Consider the following 6,183-nt stretch of genomic DNA (forward strand, 5'->3'; position numbering starts at 1 on the left):
TCTCCAGCTTCCTCAGTAACCCTCCCCCCATTATTTCGCAGTCCCAACCCCGGGATTCAGCCCCGCCCTTTCGAACTGTAATCTTCTTCCTGACCTCTCCGCCCCCACCGCCTCTCCGGCCTATCGCCCTTACCCTCACCTTTTAGACTTGGAACCACCACAGACTGAGATGGACTCACCAAATACGTACCAGGTACGTGCTTGCTTGGTTGACGAAAGCCAAGGCATTGAGGTGGATGCGCCCAATGCGAGAGGGGACCTCCGGAGGTAAAAAGCAAGTCAAAAGAAATAGATAATGGGACCTCCTGAGAGAGAGAGAGAGAGCTGAACACTTTTCCAGTTACACTAAAAATGGGCTACGGCAAGAGCAAACAAAGGGAGACTCTACACTGGACTTCGATTGGCAAACCAAAAGTACAATGTATGTTAAATAATTATGGCTCAGAGTCTGTAAAGCAGCTAGAATTGTGGATTAAGGAATGTGGTTTTCCAGAGGGAGGAAGTTTCAGTGAAAGACAGCTGGAAATATTGAGTTCGAGGTTGGAGAAGAGAGAGAGAAGCAGAAAAGGAAGGGAAAAATAGAACCTGCGAATTGGAGTGCTTATAACATGTGGAGATTGATGTCAGAGAAAGGAAGTCTCAAGTAAAGGATAGATCAAATACACGGGCAAATACCAGCGCACATGCAGATGTGTGGCAAACAAGGTAACGGAGCTTGCAGTGTCTTAAGTCTGTTTCAGTTCTAGACCTTGATGACTCTCCTCCAAGACCTGTAGACCCCAGTAAAGGTTCTACGTCAGCGGCCGCCGCCTCAGGGTGTGCTGGATCTCCAATAGCACAGAATATCTGCAACCAATTGAAGCAAGAAGCCTAAAAGGTGGACGACCACTCCAAGATGGAAAGGCATCCAATCCCTGTTCGCGATCACCCCCCGACAGATGATGATTCAGACAGTTAGACAGAGTCAAACCAGGTAGTTCTGCAAGCCCCGTTGGTTGAGGTTGCAAATCCAGAAGGGTATCCAATGTGGGTCCACTGGCAATGGCCCATGAAGGATCTGGAAAGTGCCCATGAGCAGTTGCCTGACCCACGCAAGTTTGGAGGAAATAGTTTTTCAGAAGAAGTGACAAAGTTCTGTACTGAGTTCCGTCCCACATTCCATGAGATGAGACGTCTCCTGGAACGAAAACTAGGTGTTGATGTCACCAAAATCAATTATACCTGGCATGCTGCAAACATCCATGCCAGAGTAGCCAACCCACAAGCGTAGCAGAACGGAGACTATAATGCTTTTATTGCAGCGCTGGCAACCGCCTGTAAGAAGTCGTTCCCAGTGTGAAAGGACATGACCAAAATGGCAATGTGTAAAGAAAGAAGAAGGCGTGACAGTGACCCAGTAACTAACGCACCTCACTAAAGTCCATAAAGCCCACAGTGGACTGCGACCACCCGACGACATAAACGCACCGAAATCACGTTGTATGAGGCACACCTGAAGAACAGCTTCATCAATGGAATGAAGCACGAAATAGTGGAAAGGGTGAAAGACACATGTATTACATGGAACATGGGAAAGCTGAATTTGATAGAACAACATGTGATACATGCTGAAAAATTGCTTGCCCAAGAGAAGGATAAGCTGAAACTAAAGATGGATCAGCAAGCACATAAATCTCAGCTTACTATCATGCAAATGGTCGCCGAGCCGTTGGAAGGGAGTGCTGCAGGAAGAGAGAGAGGCAGAGGTGGAAGTGGAAGAGGTCATGGAAGAGGTCGTGGAAGTGGCGTGGGCAGAGGTAGATCTGGCGGGTGTTTTATGCGAAACTACTAATGGGGAAACATTCCAATTTTCCTTCTTATTATTGGAATTTTGTCCTTTAAATCTGATGGGTCGGGACCTCAAGGGGAGACTGGCGTTGGACTTGTTCAGTACTCCAGCGGGCTTGCAGATAATTCAAAGGGAAGATTTACCAGTTCAGGCTATCCAATGTGACTGACGACGCCTGATGCATGACTGAGTGGCGATTAGGCCAGAGAGTGATAAGTTCAGTGAGCGATTCACTCACCCTGGAAGCAAGTCATCATGTTAATCCTATTAATATAGGTTTTCTTGCTGGAGATATGCCGCGCTGCACAGCACACATACACCGTGATGGCCTTGACGAACCATTTGAGAAAGATTGGTTCAGGAGATTGGTTAAACCAGATCACTTGTTATTGTGCGATTTGTATTGGTCTTATCACAGATGTGCAGTCAGTGTGAACGTATCGAAGGTATCTGTACCAACAAGCAGACCCTATCCTTTTGATGTTGAAGGTACCGCTTCTCATGTGTCACTGGCAAAGGTGTCAGGTGAGAGTTGGTTGGATTTGGGAGCTTAGGTGCTAAGGGCACAAAGAGCAAAAGGTTGGGTCCACAAGTCCACAAGAGGATGAGTTCATTGAAAAAATTCAGGCTGTTTCTTTCCGAATATTATATGCTTATATCAACAAACATCAACATATGTCCGCATATCTGCATTGAACCAGACACCCATATCGTCCCTGAAGACCCAACCTTCCACCAGTCCAGATTGGGCCTAAATAACATTAAACTGTGCACAGCTCCATTATATAACCATCTTGCTCTTGAATTCAAAACCTTGATTATTAAACGCAGATATCCCATGCATCATCTTAATACCCAGTTCTTCACAATACTAAATTGTTCAAATGTAATTTTAACACCCACTAGCGCAGTCATTAATGGTTTTGTAGAAAGTCCGTTTAGTAACTGTAGCAGAGGCCGAAAGCTGAGTACTTCACACACAATTCAGGGTAAGATGGGCAGAGGTGTGGGAAGTGACAACACATTCAAGATTTTGGACAGCACAGGAAGGTTGGAGTCAGTGCGTAATTTTCAGGGGCAGAAGAATTCATTTTTTTTGCAGGACAGGAGTGATGACAATGCCAAATTTTGCTGGAAGGGGGACAGATTTAAAACAGAAAACCGTGGTCAAGATATAAGCTAACACAGGGAAATAAAGTTTTATGAACAGAATCAGAGAGGAATAGAGTGGTACAGCATAGAAACAGACGCTTCGGTCCAACCCATCCATGCTGACCAAATATCCCAACCCAAATGAATCCCACCTGTCAGCACGCAGTACATATCCCTCCAAACCCTTCCTATTCATATACCCATCCAAATGTTTCTTAACTGTTGCAATTGTACTCGCCTCCACTACTTCCTCAGGCAGCTCATTCATTACAAGTACCACTCTCTGCGTGAATAACGTGTCCCAGAGGTCACTTTTAGATCTTTCCCCTCTCACCCTAAACCTATGCCATCTCGTTCTGGGCTCTCCCAGAACAGGGAAAAGACTTTATCTATTTATCCTATCCATGCAACTCATTATGTTGTAGATCTCTATAAGGTTACCCCTCAGCCTCTGATGCTCCAGGGAAAACAACCCCAATCTGTTCAGCCTCTGCCTATAGCTCAAATCCTCCAACCCTGGCAACATCCTTGTAAATCTTTTCTGAACCCTTTCAAGTTTCAGCACATCATTCCGATAGGGAGGAGACCACAATTGCACGCAATATTCCAACAGTGGCCGAACCATTGTCCTGCACAGAAGCAGCAGGACCTCCCAACTCCTGTACTCAATATTCTGACCAATAAAAGAAAGCATAGGAAATGCCTTCTTGACTATCCTATCTACCTGTGACTCCAAATTAAAGGAGCTATGAACCCACTCTCCAAAGTCTTTTTGTTCAGCAACACTCCCAAGAATATTACCATGAAGTGTATAAGTCCTGCTAACATTTCCTTTCCCAAAATGCAGCACCATGCATTTGTCTGAAATAACTCAATCTGCCACTTCTAAGCCAACTGGCCCATCTGATCAAGATCCTGTTGTAATCTGAGGTATCCTTCTTCGCTATCCACTCCACCTTCAATGTTGGTGTCACCTGCAAGCTTTCTAATTATGCCTCTGAGGCTCACATCCAAATAATTTATATAAATGACGAAAAGTAGTGGACCCAGCACAAATCCTTGTGGCACACCACTGGTCACAGGACTCCAGACTGAAAAACAACCCTCCACCACCACCCACAGTCTAACCTTGCTAACCAATCTCCCATGGGGAACCTTGTTGAACACCTTACTGCAGTCCATATAGATCACATCTACCACTCTACCCTCATCAATCCTCTTTGTTACTTCTTCTACAAACTCAAACTCACTCAAGTTTTTGAGACATGATTTCTCAAGCCATGTTGACTATCCCTAACCAGCCTTTACCTTTCCAAATACATGTACGTCCTGTGCCTTCAGATTCCCTCCAACAACTTTACCACCTCTGAGACCAAGCTCACTGGTGTATAGTTCCGTGGCTTGTACTTACCACCCTTCTTAAACAGTGGCACCACGTGAGCCAACCTCCAGTCTTCCTGCACCTTACCTGTGACTATCGATGATACAAATATTTCAGTAAGAGACCCAGCAACCACTCCCCTAGCTTTCCACATAATTCTAGAGTACACCTGATAAGGTCCTGGAGATTTATCCACTTTTATACATTTCAAGGCATCTAGCACTTCCTTCTATGTAATATTTTTTTTTTTCAAGAAGTCACCATCTAGTTCCCTACATTCTAAATGTTTCTTATTCTTTCCATAGTAAATAATGATGCAAAATACTCGTTCAGTATCTCCCCCATCTCGTGTGGCTCCACACAAAGGCCACCTTGCTGTTAATTGAGGGGTCCTATTCTCTCCCTAGTTACCCTTTGTCCTTCATATATTTGTAAAAACCCTTTGGATTCTCCTTAACTCTATTTGCCAAAGCTATCTCATGTCCCCTTTGTGCCCTCCTGATTTCCCTCTTGTGTATACACCTATTGACTTTATATTCTTCTAAGCATTCACTCGATCTATCTACCTGACATATGCTTCCTTCTTTTTCTTAACCAAACTCTCAATTTCTCTATTCATCCAGCATTCCGTACACCTACCAGCCTTTCCTTTCACCCTGACAGGAATATACTTTCTTTGGACTCTCGTTTTCTCATTTCTGAAGGCTGCCAATTTTCCAGGCATCCCTTTACCTGTGAACATTTACCCTCAATGAGCTTTTGAAAGTTCTTGCCTAAAACCGTCAAAATTGGCCTTTATCCAATTCAGAATTTCAACTTTTATATCTGGTCTATCCGTTTCCATCACTACTTTATAACTTATAGAATTATGGAGTCCGGCCCCAAAGTGCTCCCCTACCGACTCATCAGTCACCTGCCCTGCCTTATTTTCCAAGAGTAGGTCAAGTTTTGCACCTTCTGTCGTAGGTTTATCCACATACTGAACCAAATCTTTTTTCTTTTCCACACTTAATTTCCTCGACATCTAAATCCTTAACACTATGTCTATGCTTGGAAAGTTAAGATCCATGACCATAACCACCCTATTATTCTGACAGACAATTGGGATCTCCTTACAAATTTGTTTCTCAAATTCCCTTTGACAATTAGGGGGTCTATAATATGATCCCACTAATGTAAGCATTCCTTTCTTATTTCTCAGTTCCACCAAAATATCTTCCCTGGATATATTTCTTGGAATGTCACCCCTCAGTATAGCTGTAATGCTTTCCCTTATCAAATATGCCACTCCCTCTCCTCTCTTGTCTCTCTTTCTGTCTTTACTGTAGCATTTGCATCCTGGAATATTAAGATGCTAGTCCTGTTCATCCCTGAGCCATGTTTCTGTAATTGCTATGATATCTCAGTCCCAAGTTCCTCGCCCTGCCCTGAGTTCGTCTGTCTTTCCTATTAGGACACTTGCATAGAAACAAATGCAGTTTAATTTATCATTCCTGTTTTGTTGTCTGCTTTGTCCCTGCCTGCCATGACTGTTTGACGCGCCTCTGTTCTCAACTGTACCAGTCTCAGATCGATCTCTTTCCTCCCTATCTCCCTGGGTCCCCCACCGCTCCCCTCCACCCCCACCCCCTACACCGCCACAGCTTGCTAGTTTAAAATCCTCCCGAGCAGCTGCAACAAGTCTCCCTGCCAGTATATCAGTCCACTTCCAATTTAGTTGCAATGTGTCCTTCTTGCACTGGTCACTTCTACTCCAATCCAGATATTACTACTCTTGAGGACCGCCTTTTTACATTCCTGCACTAAAAACCAAGGGTTAAAT

Source organism: Chiloscyllium punctatum, chromosome 30 (assembly GCF_047496795.1).
Source record: "Chiloscyllium punctatum isolate Juve2018m chromosome 30, sChiPun1.3, whole genome shotgun sequence".
NCBI lineage: Eukaryota > Metazoa > Chordata > Chondrichthyes > Orectolobiformes > Hemiscylliidae > Chiloscyllium > Chiloscyllium punctatum.